The sequence below is a fragment of the Physcomitrium patens genome, chromosome 6 (assembly GCF_059467195.1).
Source record: "Physcomitrium patens ecotype Gransden chromosome 6, ASM5946719v1, whole genome shotgun sequence".
Classification (NCBI taxonomy): Eukaryota; Viridiplantae; Streptophyta; class Bryopsida; order Funariales; family Funariaceae; genus Physcomitrium; species Physcomitrium patens.
This window is the reverse complement of record NC_143415.1, coordinates 15,863,670-15,883,137: the sequence shown is the minus strand read 5'-3', so window position 1 is coordinate 15,883,137 and position 19,468 is coordinate 15,863,670. Positions and strand designations below refer to the sequence as shown.

General features: G+C 21.6%; 1 long non-coding RNA gene across 1 annotated transcript; it reads right to left on the bottom strand.

Moving 5' to 3' along the window:
- Positions 1-1,973: 1,973 nt before the first annotated feature.
- LOC149989185 (uncharacterized) lies at positions 1,974-4,362 on the bottom strand. Its single transcript, XR_016503448.1, has 2 exons — positions 3,783-4,362; positions 1,974-3,048 (listed from the first exon to the last, which is right to left on the bottom strand). It is a non-coding gene; the product is annotated as an uncharacterized LOC149989185 (long non-coding RNA).
- Between the last annotated feature and the right edge of the window lie 15,106 nt (positions 4,363-19,468).

Here is a 19,468-nt window from a genome sequence, read left to right as displayed (position 1 = left end):
GAGTGCTTTTGATAACAGTTCATTGAAATGTCAACTCACTTTTTATATTGATTTTATGAAAGACTTGATTTGGATAAATACATGTCCCTAGTAACACTGATAATTTTACATAGCCTCTAAAACATCATACTGTAAGTTCTGTGAGTGCATGCCATGAATAGAATTGAGATTTTTTACATTGGTTTGTGATCTAATGACATCAGTAGTCAACAATATTACATAGTGTTACACAATAATGAATATCCAGGTGTAGGGTGCTGGACTTCTATATTCTTTTGACATTTATTTATGCATCATAAAAAATCTATTTCTATTATTTTTATAATTCAAAAAAACTTTTAAAAAAGGAAAATTCAATACTCTCCAGATGTTTTTGAATGTCAATTATGAATTCTATCCAGATTACTTTATTTGACAATCATAACTTTTACATTATTTAATGCATTGCAAGCTTGAATATGTTTGTAATGTATTTGAAATAATCTATCTCAACAGAAGCATAAGATTATATTAATAGATGTTTGATTATATATATATATATATATATATATATAGATGTGCATATTATCATTGAATTCTCTTTATTTGCACTAGAAATAATATGTTAAAGAAAAAACTTGATGTTTAATAACAAACAAAAAAAAAATGAAACACAATTAAAAAAAATATACAACCAAGACCAACACATATTCTCTATTTCAACCTTACCAATAAACATATTTCATTCCTATCACACAAAAATAAAAATAAAAATAACAACACTCATAAATATTCACAATATGTTAATAAATAAATATCTTTAAACTTTTCAACATAAATGAATAATCAATACATTTAATTGTAGAAACACATAAAAACACTATATCATTTTTATTTTTATTTTCTATAATTACTGAAAAATGATATCAGATTATGATTCATATCTAAATTTTATGCTGTGATTGGAAATTTTAAAATTTTATTTAATGCTTTACCAGTGAAAAACAAATATAATTTTTCTTTTATATTATTTTGTTTTCCTTCGAAGTTTCATAAGTTATGTAATTACTTCTTATAACATAACTTACATTCAGGAAAATTATCAATTTTTTTTTTTTTATTATAAAATAGAAAAATTTGAAAATAATTTTGATTAAGTTTTAATATCATAGATATTATTGTATTAGTATGAAAACATTTCTCTTATGAATTCTGTTTTATGTACTATGATCATAAACAAAAAATCACAATTATCAAAATGTTGATTAGTAAGGTTGCTGTAGAGAGTCTTTTGTATTGACAGGATGAGAAGAAATTATAGAAAGAAAAAAATAGAAGATAGTTTACTACAAGAAATTATGAAAAAAGAAAATCAATTGAAACTCTATGAAGAGATTCTATAAATTTGGTCTAACTTTTTTCACCAAAAACACATAAAAAACAGAATAAATATTATAATTGATAAGATACACATAAATATAAAAAACTAGATTATAAATAAGTTTCTAAAGTCTAAAATTCTATTAAATTACAATATATTCTTTGTAAAATATTCATAGACAATACTAGAGGCATAAGATTTATATGTTTTTAATAAACTTCTTTGAAAAGAATCATAAAAAATTAAATATTATTGATATTTAAATTTACATTTATTAAATATTATTTTCTACATTTCTTTTTCAAAGATTTTTTTTTACTTAAAATATGCATATGTGTATATGTATTAAAACTATAAGTTTTAGTTTATAATTAGAAATTTTATATTAGATATTTAGATAGCTTATCTGAATAAATTAAAAATAAAATTTATTATTTTGGTTTTAGATTGGAATAAACTAATAAATTTTGTTTTTAAGCTTTTAAAAAATACATTTATTACATTTTATTTTTTCATTAAAGGAAAAGAAAAAGGAAAAGGAAAAAAAAAAAAAAAAAAAAAAAAAACTTAATGTTTTTTTTGTACTTCAGACATTATGCTTTCAAAGCTAAAGAAAGTAGAATGAATAATTTCATGTATTTTAAAAAACCAAGTTTATTAAAATTCAGAAAAACTGATGTGTTTTAAATTAGTGTTGATCCTTATGTTATTAAATCTAATTTCTATAAATTTATGAAACATCTAATATTTCCAACACATGTACAAGAAACAGCAGTTCTTCTTGACACAACTCAAACACAATGTCAAATTCAACAAAACTATTCATTCTTAATGACAGGTTGCATTTTTGTACCACAATATTAATGTTTATAAATCTCCCAATGCAAAACTGTAAAATTCTCTCAAGAAGAAAACCATCCACCACCATCATCTTCTCTAAATCAGTTGTTTGATTTTACTACCACAATTATTCAATGTTAACATTACGTTTAAAGATTGTGGCTTGTAACATAGTCTCTCTCACTAATTCAAATTGTGGAGGCTCTTGCAAATGCTTGTGCTTTGGACACTTAGGAATGGGTGGAACCTCACAAAGCTTAAGTGATTGATTCAAAGGTTTCCATTCATTTTTGGGAGGATCATTTGGCAGAGGTGGAACAGGGTGTCCATTAACTTGCATAATATCACCGTCATCATCAATTGCAAAGCATTCTAGGGTTGGAAAACCGCTGTCATTTGTGCGCATTTTGACAATCCAAGGTCTATTGAACATGATTTTGGAGGGCATGGTGTTACTATTGTTGAACTTGGATGGCAATGGCACATTCAAAACTTTATTTTCTTCCAATTCTAAATGTGGGTTTTCAAATTGGTATTGTGTCAATGCTTTTGAATGCTTTGACAACTCGTCAATGTCCCCTTTAAGGTACATATCAATGTTATCCATGAATGCTGAATCTAATGAATTTTGCTTCAGCAAGTCTTTGAATATTTCTTCATTTTTTTCAATAAATTCTTTTGGATGTTGGTAGTCTCCTTTGTGGTCTTCATATCTTGGATCATATGTTGGATCATACATACATTGCCTAAACTCCTCTTTAGCACTTTGAATGCATCCACAATCCTTGCTACTTTCTGATGATGTTGCATCCAGATTAGATGTTTTTGATTTTCCTCTCCAGAATATTCTGCGCATGAGGTTCACCATTTTCTGTGATGGTTTCATTTCTTGAAGTAGTTAAGCAAGATTTTTGTTTACCACAAAATACTTTGACTGCTGAAACTCATTTTGTGATGCACATGTAAATTATTTATATGTTTTGTAAGAATGTTTAGGTTTCAATTACCAGAAAAGAACTAATCACTGTTTCAAAAATTAGTATTGTTAATACTACCATGAAGATATGATTTTCTACAATATTCTAATTATAAAAGTATGTAGTTGTATTAATTTTTATTATAAAGGAAAATGACTGTTCAAAGATAAATAAGTGAACACATTTGTTTTACATACATGATTGCACATTCTATGTTTACGTCAATAATATTTGGATATTCATGTGTTAACCATTAAATAATACTAGTTCTCCAACAGAGTACATCAATTGCAACTAAGTATAATATATACAAAACATATGTTGAATACTACATCAAAGACAGTACTTTAATAAAATCAAAACCTATTAAAAATAATTAAAACTTAAATTTATTCCGAATTTTAAATTTAATACTCACAGTTGCATTTTGATTTTTTAAAAAACTAAAATCACAAAATATAATTTTGGTTGGATTACAAATAAAAAAAAAATCTTTGAGATAATGTCCTAGAAAATATATATATATATATATATATATTTATAGAAATAATGATATTTTTAGAAATTTTTATAACAAATTGAAAAGAATTCGTTGTTATGTTTACCAGTATCAAAAAACTGTAATTTTTAATTTTCTTTCTTTTTTTAGAAAATTCATTGATTTTCTGAAAGGAATAGAAAGACTTCGTAACTATGAAACAAATTTTATTACTTTAGTATTATAATAATAAAAAACCAATTAAAAGAAATAAAATTAGATTTTTTTAGAAGATTCTTTAGATTAGGTTCTTTGCAATTAAAACAAAATGCATATGTATATATGTGTATATTAATTTTTTTTCTATCATGTTTGAATTTATAAATAAAATTTTCTACATAAATGGTAAAAGAAATAAATCAAAATATAAAATTATGTTAGTGCATATAAAAATTAATTTTAAATCATACATTCAATTATTAAATGTGAATATATATATATATTCTCAATTATATATATTTATGCTTAAAATATATAATATAAATATTCTAAGTTATTTTTTATTATGATATTTAAAATTAAAAAATGAGATCATATTGACATTTTTTGATCTTAATTTTCCTAAAAAGTAATGGTATATTATTTAATATATACATATTTGAAATATAAATTTGATCAAAATTTTAATACACTTTGTAAAGTTACTGAAGAGTAAAAAATAATGATTTTGAGTCGTATCTATAATACTTAAAAAAATAATTTTAAAAAATCTTAAAATTGTAATGATAATATATATATATATATATATATATATATATATATATATATATATATATATATATATATATATATATATATATATATATATATATATATATATATATATATACATACATACATACATACATACAAAAAAAAATTACTAAGTACTATAGTTTAAATTATTAATAAATAATGTTATTTTAAACACATTAATTATTTAGGAAAAATTAATGAAAAAATTAAATTAAGAGATATTCATTGTTTGAATTAATCTCAATTAATTTATGATTAAATTGATTTATTTCTTAAATTTAAATATTTTAATAATTCAAATTTTCATAAAATCAAGTAGATGTTATAATATAATTCAAAAAATAACATCTTATTTTTAAGCTTTTATAAAATATTTCGATTAGAAAAACATTTTCATTTGCATATTTTGGCTCTTAAATGTTTTTAGTTAAATCTTTATTGCTTGTTGAAACTTTAATTAATAAGTCTTTATGTCTTTATTTTGCATAGCTATTAAACTATTAGAATATAACATTTAGATGATAATCATAATTTAAATAAATAGTTTAGTATCAGCAAAATAATTTAGAAATAAGAAATATAAGTTTTTTAAAAAATTAATTAGATTTATTTTCTTATTTTTTAATTCAAATACTTAAAATTATTGAATTAATAAAAAGAATTTACTAAAAATAAATTAAAAAATATTTTAATTTTGTAATATTATTTAGGATCCTCAATTATTTATATTGCTTGTTAATATGTTATAATGTTAATATTTGTAATCAGAAAAAAAATTATTTTTTACTTTATTTATTTCGGATTTTATGGAAAAAATTATTAGTTTTTTTGTGCAAAATTTAAATAATCGCAACTTATTATTTTAATCAAAATTTTACTTACATATTTTTTTTAATTTTTTTAATTTTTTAAAGAAAATTTTGGATCTTGGATTTAATAAAAATTTAAATCCTATATTTAGGAAGATGTTTTTATTAGATATTTTATAAAATTTTCTAATATCTAAAATTCTAAAAATTTAATCTGGACAAAAATATTTTAGGTGCAAATTCAAAAAATTTAGATAAATGTTTAAAATTTTCTAAGTTTTATTCAAATAATATATAGTACATCAAATATAAATTACTACAAAAGTATAATTTAAATAACTTAAAAATCATTCAAGACTTATTTTTATAAGATATTTAAGATTCTTATAGATATTATAAATTAGAATAAGAATAGAAACACCTTTTAGATTTGGCTCAAATATTTTGGTACTCCCAAAGGCTCTTTTCAATTAGAAGGATGAGAGTTCAATCTATAAACTTGGAAAATAAGGAACAAGTTCCTAATGGTATTTCCAAGAGCATCAATTTAAGAAATTAGATACCAAAATATCATTGTCTTTTGGAATTTTTTATTATTTTTAGATAAAATTTAGACTTAAAAAAAATCTCTCCATTGAAAATCTTATAATTAATTTAAAGATATTATTTATGAAATACTAAAAAAATATTGGACTATTTTAAAGTCTAAAAGATATGACAATGTATTCAAAATCTTCCTATCCAATTTAAGATATAATAATTGTTTAAACATTACCTTTTTTATATTTTATATTAGCTTTAATATTTTAAATAAATATTTTTGTTAAATTCAACACTAAAATTTAAATATTAAAGATAAATACAACTAAAGTTTAGTATTCAAATTTATAATTCTAAAAACTCTAAACAAATTTGTAATAATTTATATTTTTTCTCTATAAGAAATATTGGAACTTATGTAGATAATACAAAATATCAAAGATTTTTTTATTATATTCAAATTAATATAATTTTAAAAAAATATTATTTTAAATATTAAAAATTGATTTTTATATCATAAAATAATATTTAAGTAAAACATATATATAATTTTTGAAATACATCTTGATAGTCCTTGTGCTATTTTTAATAAAATTAAATACTTTATATAAATTAAAGTCAAGTACTATGTAAATAAAGTAAAAATATTGCTTTAATTAAATTTTATAAAACTATCTTTATACCTCTAATATAAGTTCGGTTTTTTTAAAATTAAGATATTTTTCTATTTGGTCTCTTTTGAGATAAATCAAGAAAAATTAAGACTACAAGATCACTAATTTATTTTAAAATTATAATATTTTAACCACCACAGGTCTCTCTTTTTTTTTTTTTTTTTTTTTTTTTTATAATTTTAATAATATTGGTACTAATTTACGACCTCAATATTTGAAAATTGATTTTAACATTAAAATATCTTAATAAATTCAATTAATTTTCTATCAAAAAAACCAAGAAAGTTTGTAAGTCTTACAAATCAAAAGAACAAACTTATAACTTTTTAATTTAAAAAAATATGTTTCTATAAAGAATTAAAAATATTTTAATTAATATTACAATAAAAATGTAAGATAAATTTATATAAGAATCTAATTAAAATAATTTAATTATATATAAAAATATTTTTTTAAAGTTTTTTTTTTTCTTATATATATTGTTTTATTTCTTAGATATTCATACTTTATAAAATAAAGCGAAATTATGAAAACATTAAAATATAAGTTTATAAATGTTTTTTATATCTTAATAAATTAAAATTATATAAAAACTAATATTTTTCTTTTATTTCTGATTATTTATAATTATATATATATATATATATATATATTTCATATTATTATAAAATAATTTATCGATCGAAAACTAATAAATTTATAAATTGAATCATTTTATTTTTAGTTAATAAATATTATATATATATATATATATATATATATATATATATATATATACATATTTAAAAAATTATCCTATATTTTAATAATAATTTCTAAATTTTATTCAAAATTAAAAATTAGAAATAAAAAAAATTAAAATCTTAATTTTAAAAATCAACAATAGATTTTATTTATACTTTTTATAATAATTATTTATCGGAGATAAAAATAAAGATAAATATTTAGTTTAATTTAAGCCATGTGAAGAATTCAAAGGTTGCAATAGGGTAGATTTCTTTTTTTGTAATAAATACTAATAAAGATCATTGAAATTCTAGAAGAAGTGATAAATAGAATTCAATTAATAACTTGAATTTACATATGTGAATTTTTAACTTTTAGAAAGAAAAATATATATATTAGTGATACATCAACTTAATATAGAGATATTCTAGTGTACTCAAAAATTAAGGTTTCAAATACTGTTTTTATATCTTTTATATTATATTTAGCACAATTAAATAAAAAAATTAATAGTAATAATTATATTTTTATTTTATGTACTTTTGAGTTATTTAAAGTTATAAAAATATCTTAAAAAGTATATAAAAGTACAAATTCTAAACGTGTTTCAGAAGTTTTAATAATTTTTGAACTTTTTATAGTATTTTAAGAATTTAGGAATAATCTTTTAAGTTAATATAAATTTATATAAGTTTTTTTGAGATCCAAAAGAAATAATTATTATTTTTAGATATAAAAAATACTTTATAAATTCTACTAAGGTTTTTAATTTGATAAAAAAAATCTAATCTATATCTTTAATGGTACAAATGAGTTTTTTGAGTTTATGAAAATTACAAGTTAAGGTAAAGATTTTCATATTATTGATACTTTTATATAAATAAATTTTACCATTGGAAGGTAAGAATAATATATATTTTTATAAAATTTAGTCTTTTAAAAAACTATTGATTATTTTAAGGATTATATATAAAAGGTGCATTTATTAAAATAAGAAATAGATTAAATAATTATATAAAAAAAAATTCTATTAAATTTAAATCACATCATATATCTTATTTAAATGAAGTTAATTTTGTATACACCATTATGTACAAATAGCCAATATAAACATATAAGATATTAAGTAATATGTTTAAAAGGAATATCTTCTTTAATATCATCTTTATATAATATAAATGATTTAAATAGAAGTTAAAAATATAAAAAAATAATTTTATATATTAATAAAACTTAAACCCATGCAAATTGATGTTTAATTATAGAAAAGTCTTTAAAAAAATAGATGTAATAATGATATTATTAATAGATTTTTTATGATAAAAAACTTAAAATTAAATTTTATAATGTGATAACTTATTTTACTAATAAGAATACTAATCCATAATTTAAAATTTTCTTTAAAGATTTGAAATGAAAAAGAAAAAAAACTGAAAATAGAACAAATTATTTTAGAAATGATGAAGATGCAATTATGGCAAATAGAAGAGATTCTATAGATGTTATATCCAAGTGAATTTTGGAATTTTTTGCTATCAAATATATGATACTTTTAAGGATATTTTATTAATAAAAAGAATCAAAAGAAAAAAATATTATAGTTGAATCCATTGGAATAGAATCCGTTACTATAGTAATATTTGTAACAAGTAAAATAAAATATGATAAAATTTAATCAAGTCTTTTGTAAGTCTGAAAAAAGTTGGTTTTTATTTAAAAAGATTTTGAATGGATTTTTGACTATTTGTATAAGTCATAGAAACTTATGTTTCATTACTTGCAAAAAAATGAATATTTTATATATATATATATATATATATATATATATATATATATAAGAGGATTGTAGTATATCTTAAAGCACATAGGAATTTTTTTTGTAGTAAATTTTAATATTAATGTATAAATTAATTAATTTTTATTAATTATATATATTTTAATATTTTTCTTTATTGAAGCTATTAAATATCTAAATATAATTAATTGAAAATTAATATTATGCTTATTATAAAAAAACCTTTATTTTTATATAATCTTATTTCAAATATATATATATATATATATAATCATTTTTTTTATATATATATGGACATTGTTATTTTATCTTGTTTTATTTTTGTAAGATGCATGATTTTTAGACTAATTCAGTGGACTTTCTTCACAATTAACATCCAACATCCATGTCATCTTCTTGTACAATTTTCCTCTTGATTAAGAATGTTCAAACAATTGTATTGATATCTGGTTGATACATGCAACCTTGACTCAATTTTTTAAAATCATGTGAGAAAAGATGTTGAACATAATTTCTAAATTTGTTTTTTTTTGTTTTATTTATTTTATTTTATTTTTTTTGAAACTAGTGATGAATGAAAGGATAAAGTCCTTAGCTTCATGTTCAATGATAGGTTTGTTGTATGCAGTATTTGTGAGAATAATAGAAATGTAATTTACAAGATCCATGCAAGAATCAATTGTAGCAAATAATTCAAACCTTTGTAACAATAATTTTTTTTATTTTATGAAAACATAAATTAGAAGTACACAAATATATAAAATGATTAGTATGTATATATAATTTGATTTGAACATGTATTATTTGATATTTAAAAATAAATTTAGCATAAATTTGATACTTTTTATGTCTTTTGTAAATTTAGTTTTTTTATACTTGAATATGTTTCCAAATTTATTTTTTCCATTTTAATTTATTTATTAATAATAGCTTGTATATACTTCTAAATTCTTGTTAATTTTAACAATGTTTGTTTATATTGTACATCACATATTATTTAATGCCAATTATATAATTGTACACAAATTTTACTATAAGTAGAATTATAAAAATAAATTACATCAATTCATAATAATATCAATAAATAATATCTAAATCTTGGTCTAACCAAAAGTACTAAAACATGGAGTTTCTAAAAACTAATAGAAAAGCTCTCAAATTCATCTCTTATTTATAATCCAATATGTAATAGTTATAAAAAAATAATTTTTCTAAAAGATCCATCACTTACTAATCTTCAATTTATAGTTTTTTTTATACCACTTATATTGATAATCTAAGGCCCCTTTTTTTATTACATAATAAATAAAAGCTCTTTTATGTTTCTTACTTCTATTAAAAATAATATGATTTATATAAATAAATTATTTTTACTTATATTATTTTTATAAAACATATTTTTGAAACTAATTTTTATTATTGTTGAAAAAATATTTAAGCACCAATATTAAGATGTAAGTTTTAAGGATTTATCAATCAAGTACAACATATGATTGAACTTTAATTCCAAAGTTATCTAACTCCAAGATTGCAAGTTAGATTCATTGGTATACTTCTTTCATATTCAGCATTATTATGGTTTCTATCTTTTTTTGAACAAAAAGATCCAATATTAGATAATCTAGAGGATTTTATGACAAATTTTAATTCATGTATAAAGAACATGATGCAATTTATGATACAAGCTATATGATCCGTGTTTTGCAACAAGGTAATTGATCGATAATGTTATATGCTTTATAGTTTTGATAACTTGTAATTGATATGAAGTGGGATGATGTTGCACTTCTTAGCCAATTTTTCTACAAATTACAATATGAAGTAAAAAAATGAATGCTCAACTTACTTGATCTTCAAATATTAAATCAAGCAATTGACTTTGCTATGAAGTGTGATAATAACTTTTTTGAATTTTGATTTGAAAGTGGCAGAAGTGCACCTCAACATTTTTATAATTCAATGATAATACCAACATCTCTTTATCACATATATTCAAAAGTAGAGGGTATGAAAATTGATGCAATACATTTCAAATCTCTTTTTGATCAAAAAAAGACTTGTCATCATCAAAAAGGATTATACTTGTATTATGGAAAATCTAAATACGCTGTTCAACATTGTCTAAAGAAACAATTCAATTATAAAATAAAAAGTACGGCTATCTAAAAGATAGTATGTTCAAAAACGAGTATGCCAAGTACAATAGAGACCATGCCGTTAGAGTCTTATACAACACCCAGTAAAGGTCTTATTTTTTTTTAGATTTTTTTTTTTTTTATAATAAATATTATTTTAAGTCATAGATATCACAAAATCTTTGTCTTGTTATATATAGGGGCTTCAATATATTTCTTAGATGGAAAATTTCCTAAAAGACATAATATAACTTAAGTGAAGAAACCTAAACTTGTTTACGTAGAAATCATAGATGGTCATTCATTATCTTTAAGAGATGTTATTCATGAAACCCTTCTTATAGAAATAACAACTAATGGTCATAGTAGCTTTGTAATATTTAATATTATAAAATCTCTTTCTAATCTAGTCATTTTAGGTTTATCATGGCTAAAAAATATAACCCTATAATAGATTAGATTTTTTATAGTCTTGATTTTTCTAAAAGTATAATTAAGAATATAATTAATCAAGTAAAAATTCATAAGTCTAGTAAAACTAAACTTATGTTTGTAGGTACGAGAGCTTTCTTATATGCTACAAAAAAAGGATTATCTTTTGTCATTTATATCACACATGTTTCTAATCGTGAAAAGACTTCAAGTCACATTTTAAGCCAATATCAAGATTTTTAAGATATATTTAAAAAAAAAATATAGATATTCTTTTAAAATATTGTTCTTTTGATTGTTTAATTAACCTTCAAGAAGGAACTCTACCGCTATTTAGACTAATCTATAGTTTATCAAAAAGTAAGTTGATTAAACTGAAAGAATATATCGAAGAGAATTTGGCCAAGAATTTCATACTTTATTTCAAATCTCCAATAAGAGCTCTAATTTTATTTATAAAAAAAAAGATGGATCGTTGTGGATGTCTATTAATTACTGAGGATTCAATAAAATCACCATCAAAAATAAGTACCTGTTATCTTTGATATCTAGATTTCTTAAAAAATTGAATCAAGTCAAGATTTATATAAAAATAAATCTACAAAGAGCATAAAATTTGATACGTTTAAAAGAAGAAGATGAATAGAAGATTGCATTTCACACTAGGAATGGATATTTTGAATACAATGTCATGCCTTTTGGACTTACAAATATACTAGCAGCTTTTCAATATTTAAAAATAATATCTTTTGAGAGATTTTAGATGATTTTATTATCTATTAGCTAGACAACATCTTAATCTATTTTAAGAGCATAGAAGAATATGAAGTTCATATTTTTTATATATTATAAAAACTAAGACATGTGGAATTATATGAAAAGATAGAAAAGTATATATTTTACACTATTCAAGTCAACTTTTTAGGATTTATTATTTCAAATGATAAACTTATGATGAATTCCAAGAAAGTTCAAACTATTGTGAATTAGAAGATATCAAAAATAATAAGAGATATTCAATGTTTTTTGAGATTTGCCAACTACTATTGGATCTTTATGAAGGATTCTTTTCAAGTTATAGTTTCACTTACACATTTGACTTATAAAGACAAACTTCAATGGAATTAAGAAGCAAAAGCAACATTTGAAGCTTTAAAGACAATCTTTATTTTTACACCAATCTTATATTATATTGAATTTTTTAAGCTATTCTTTATGAAAATAGATGCATTGGACTTTACTTTAAGTGTCATATTATCATAAAAAATAGCTTTTTATTTAAGATAAACTTCACTTAGTAACTTTTTATTTAAGAAAATTTTTAGAATTCAAAATCAACCATAAGATTCATGACAAAGAACTTCTTGCAATTATATATTCATTTAAAAAATGGTCCCATTATCTAGAAAGAACTTTTAATTCAATCAATGTTTATGGAAACTATGAGAATCTTGAATATTTTATATCAACAAGTATTTTGAATTGTTGTTAAGCTTGTTAGAACATGTATTTATTAAGATTTGATTTTAAGATTATTTATTAATTTAAAAAAAGGTTTATTAATTCTATTTTTAGATATTTTTATCTTACATTAAAAGAAACAAAGATATCTTTTGATTAATAAAGAATGATTTTCTTGAAGTTGAGCATTTTCTTCTTTGAGCAAAAAAATCAACATTTATTATTGATTCAACCTTTGTTAAATAAATTCAATCAATTATATGTTCTAATCTTCTTATTCATGATATTAAGAATTTTTTTTTTTGAATTTCATGATGCTTTTAAATTTGAGTTAAAAAATAAGCTATTCAATTTTGAAGGATGCTTGTATATTCTAGAAGACAAAGCACTTTTATATGTTCTTCAAGCACATCATGACTTTTTAATAGCTGGACATTTTGAATACAATAAGAATTTGGAATTTATATCAAAAGATTTTTAAAGCTGCAAATGTAGTAGGAAGTCAAAGACTTTGTCTAGTCATGTGACATTTGTTTAAGGTTAAAAACTCCTTGTCATCAATCCTATGGACTTTTTCAACCATTGCCTATATCCAAACAACCATGGTCTTTTTTATTTCTATGGATTTTATCATTGATCTTTTAATTTCAGCTTCATATGATTCTATATTTATAATAGTAGATCATTTTACCAAAATAGTATATTTTTTACCATAAAAAAAACCTATTACAAGTGAAAAATAGCTAAGTTTTTTTTAAAAAATATCTATTGCTATCATAGATTATCCAAGGATATTCTATTAAATATGGGGACTCAATTTGTATTAATATTTTAAAAAGTCTTTTTCAAGTTTCTAAAGGTAGATATAAAGTTATTTTTGGTCTTTCATCGTCAAATTGATGGATAGATAGAATGTGTTAATCAAATTTTGGAATAGTATTTGAGGGGTACCATTAATTATCAACAAGATGATTAGATAATTCTTTTGCTATTGGCAAATTTTGCCTATGATAATATGATACATTTTTCTAATCACTAAATACTTTTTTTTGCCAATTAATGTTATCATCTAAGACTTGATGCTTTTGACTTTTCAAAAGTTAATAATCTTATAGCAAAAGAATTTATAAATTATTTATTAGAGTTATATACAAAAATAAAGGAGAAATTAAAAAAAACTTAAGAATAATAAAAGATAAATGCAGATGCCTATCACAAGGAACAATCATAATTTAATGTAGATGACAAGATATGATTATTTTGTCATAATATCAAGACTACTCATTCTTGTGACAAATTGAACTATTGTAAGCTTAGACCTTTTTTATTTGTGAATAAATCAATCCAATTGCTTATCAATTATACCTACCAGAATTAGTGAAGATTCATTTCTTATTCTACATATCTCTTCTTGAATTATACAAGACAGTGAATATGTCAAGAAGAAAATATGTTCCACTTCCTTCTATAGTAATAGACAATAATAAAAAATTTAAGATAGAAGTAGTCTTAGATTCAAAGTGGTACCAAAATAAGTTGGAATATCTTATTTATTTGTGCGGATATAATATTAGTGAATCTTTTTTCATTCTTATTAATTCTTTTCTTGCTCTAATCTAGATTTAAGAATCTTTAGTTTTTTTGTCTTTTGGCAATAGCCATTTCATTCCATTCCATTCCATTCCATTCCATTTTTATTTTTATTTTTTATTTTTTTTGTTAATATACATATTTTTTTTTATTTCTATTTTGTTAATTTTCTTTGAAAAAAGTCTTACTTGATTATTTGCTTTTATCTAGTTTTTTTCTTAAGAAATTCGTTTTTCACTTTTAATTTAATTTTAAGAGTCTTCAATTTTTTTATCTTTTAGCAATAGCCATTGAAGTCTCTTTTTAATATATATATACTTTCTTATTTCTATTTTTTCATACTTCTTTGAAAAAGTTTCACTTATTTATTTGCTTTCATCTAGTTCTTATCTTAGATAGTTTATCAAGAGCATATGATTGTAATTTATGGTCAATCATGAGGTTCAATTTTTATATTATTTATATTGAGTCCATTTTTTCTTACTTCTACATGCATGCAAGCTATAGTTTGGTTTAGACTCATGCTATTATAGCTACCTCAACTATGAATAAAGATTGCTTCCTTTCCTTAGTTGCTTCTACAAAACTTGCCTTCTATCTACTACACCCTTTCTCAAGTTTACTAGCTATTGTCAATATATGATGCAATGTATCTTTACTAATTAAAACAATGTAAGGCTGATATAGGGAACAAGGCTTCATTTAAACATGTTGAGGTTATAAAAGAGTATCAAATAGAATGCACATCTTTGAAATTTATGGTATCACGATATAACATAATTAATAAAAAAAAAATATATATATATATATATATATATATTATAAAAGATCTTATTTTAAAATACTATAGTAAATTATCTTAAAAATATAGATAACAGTCAAAAAGATAATAAAACTAAAAAATATTAATATTGCTCTTTTACAAAATAAGATTCTACTTACTTTGTAGGGCCATAAATAAGGCAAAATAAAATAGATTATAAAATTAAATAATACAGGAATATATAAGAAGAAGTTAAGAATAGATTATAGTAAAATTTACCGCAAGAAGCTAAGAATTGATATCTAGAAAGGACTAGTTATCAACATGAGTCGAAATCAGATCTCAAGGGACAAAACTACACACCTACAGTGACTCCAAAGTTCTTTGAGAGATCAAAGAATGGAATTTGAGAGTAGACTTAAGAAGAGATTTTTGAACATTAGTTTTATATCAATTAAGTCAATATTGAATTTTGGAGTGATTTTCAAAGTTGATGATGTTTTTGGTTGATTTAGATTTTAAAAAATAAAAATATATTAACAAATTTGATGGTTTCTTGAGTTTTTTTGTGTGTGTATTAGAGATTTTTTTTATATGGATACTAGACTTGATTTTCAATATTTTAGATAAAATTTGGGAGTAATTCAATAATTTAAAAAAGCGATATTAATATTGGAAGTTCAAAATTTAGATTTGAATAAGAGGTTGCCTAATACTTGATCGAATTATCTTACATTTCTCTCAATTGGTTAGTGCGATTGATTTCATCTTTCTTGTGTTTGTTTCTAACTAAAAAATTAAGAAGTGTGAAAAATTTGAGTTGATATCAATAATTTGATTATTAGTTGTTGAGGTTTCATTTTCTATAAAGTTATTAAAAGTTTGTTTAACATCTAGAATTTGATTAGGATTTGGTTTTAGATTTTATCTACGATTTTCTTAGAATTTGGTATAAAACTTATTTAGGATTTATTTAGAATTTAGAATTTTATTAGGATTAAACCTAAGATTTGATTAAGGTTCAATTAGGATTTTAATTGGGATTTTAATTATGATTTGACCTGGAATTTGACCTAGAATTTGATTAAGATTTAATTAGGATTTTAATTAGAGTTATATTAAGGTTTTTAATTTTAATATTTCTTTAGGATTCTCTATATTTCTTTTATGATTTATTTTAAATTTATTTTGGATTGATCAAAGTTTGATCAAGATTATTAAGGTCCAATTAAGGTTGTTTAAGATTTTATTAGACTTAGTAGGATTTTTCTTACATTTCTACTTATCTTCCACAATTAAACTCCTTGTACATTGACATACTGTAGTTGCTTATAGTATGTAAAAATTAATTAAAATATATATTATATTTGTAAGTCTTGATGTGGATTAGAGTAGTTAATAAGTAAATTTAAAGAGAGTTGATATAAGAAAATTTATTTCGAGGTTTATCTATTTTGATTATAGTATTTATATTATGTAGGATTTAGATATTTAGTATAAAGCTTAAGAGAAGGTTGGAATCTAAAGATGAAAGTCTAAATTATTAGGATACTTACTAGGAAGGATGAAAGCAAGGGATGAAGATCTTTACCCCTATTGGTCAAATGTCATATCCAATGGATTTTAAGGAGGCTGCCCAAGGCCTTATTAGGAATTAGGGTTTCTCTTCCAAGGTTTTTTGAACTTTGGAGGATAAGATCAACAAGTTTAGATTTTTGGATATGGTTTGGGTATAAAATTTGTATAATTTGGAGTTTTTATGAAACAATTATAGGCACTCAAAGTTAAGGTGTCAATTTTGTACCTACTGTCACTCTATGGGGCATAACATATGCTTTTAGAGAGCAACAAACAATCTGCAACTAAGGTAAGAGAGAGCACTTTTTTGGCTATACTTTGTATAGATTGTTTGAAGAATTCTAAGTCTATATGAAGGAGTTATAGGGCGTTGAAGACAGCACATGTAATTCAAAGATAGTAAGTAAGTCATTTTGTTGATAGTAATGGTAGGAGCCATGTCTTGAGTTTTTGGACGAACTTTTTGCTCAAAATTTCTACAAGTGTGTGTTATTAGGTTAAAAAGCTATAGATTAAAGTTTCATGGTATTTGAGCACTTAGTTTGTGAGATATAAAGAAAATTGCACATGGGTGTATGTAAGCAAGGATTTGAAGCTATTATTAGGATCTTGGCAATATCTCAAGAACCATAACAAATTTGTAGTTAAAATTTGTTTTGGTAGTTGTTGAAAGTATATCATTACTTCATGTAAATTTTTATTTGTTTGGATGGTCCAATTGTGAGATATGAACTATTAAAATTTGAAAAAAAAACTTTCATAAAGAAATATAAGGTTTTAAGATATTTTATCATATATTTGGATGTTTTTTTTTTGTACTTAGGCTTATGTATTGATGTAATTTTCTTAAAAAGAAAATACTATATATATATATATATATATATATATATATAACTTGGAACTTTAATATCTTAGACTTGATTCAGCATTTAGTGGTAGTTAGAAGTCAAATGCTTTCTTGAGGCATATTCTCTCTACTGCAATAATGTTTTCAAGCAAAAATACACATAATACAACATATATTTATGTAAATCCAACATAAAAATCTTGAGGTGGAAGGTTCTTAGAATTATTTTTGATTTATTTGAATTTGAAAGAAGGAAGGCAAATAAATAGAAGGAAAGATTTTTGATGGAAGTAGAGCTACAAGTGGAGGACAAGATATATATTTTGATCCCAACTCCCCAAGCATGTTTAAGGCTTTTGCCTTGATCATACAATAACAAGTTAAAGATTGCAAAGAAAGTATGACATAAAACATTATAAGTAGTTGGAAACAAGATTGATCAATTTGAAAAGAAGGATATTACAAAATATTTAAGATGTTATGTAAAAGAAATGGAGTTGAAGCATATTTCAAAGAAGGAGATGGTTTATTTATTTAAATTGGCTACTGCACCAGAGATAAGAAATCAAGAAAAGTCCTTTATAGGATATTTTGGAGGTTCATGGGAGAAATTTTCACAAGCATTTAAGGATGAATTTTTCTTAGAAGATAGTGATTATATTAAAAAAACGATTTAAAAAAGATAATATAAAAAATAAATACTAAAATAAAAATAAAAATAAATAATCTTAATAATATCAAAGATGATCTTAGTCTTGTCTTTATATATATTAGCTTGCAAAAATCTTTAGAGACTTGTTTAAAAGCACAAGGCTAATAAACCAAGTATCCAAGTTATGGAAAGCTATTATTTTAGCTTCTAAAATATATAAAACATCCAAAAAATATTTCTTTTAAACAAATGATGTATCTAAAGATACATATAGATTTAGTTTTTATTTTTAAATATTTTTAATGTATATTAAAGAACATATTATCAAACTAATATATAATTATATATAATTATAATTTTATATTTTTATTTATTTAAATAATAAGGATGTTTCTAAAAAAATTAAAAATATTCTAATTGTATTCTAGATTTTTTAGATTGGATAAAGAATTTCTTTAAAAATAAATATCATTAAATATTAGGATTCTAAACATTAAAATTCTAATCAGTAAATGTCTTAATACCTTCTATGAAATACTCAGATCAAAGAATTAAATTAAATTATTTTTTTGATACAAATAAGCTAACTTTTTATATGATTGCAAGCAAAAATTATTCAAACTTTTCTATACAAATTTCACATTAACAAGCATAAAAAAGCTTCCATTGAAATCTCTTTTCGACTCTCTATAAATTTAAAAGTTAAAAACCTAAAAAAGACCAATATATAGCCTTTACAATAAACATCTCTCAAAACATTTCCAAAAATTTATGTAGAAACTAACTGTTTCCTCTTCTCCAAGAGAAATCTTCTTCTTTTTTTTCTTTTTTTTTTTTTGTTATCAATTTGTATTCTCACTTTATTTCTAACAAACTTCAGAAGAAAATTCTTCCTGTCCATCTTTCTCCTTTAGCACACCCTAGTCCTTGATCATCACATATTTGACTGTATTTCTTAATAACTTTCCATTTAATCTAGCATTAAAATCTTTAAAAGGACTCAAGTGAGGGTAGTA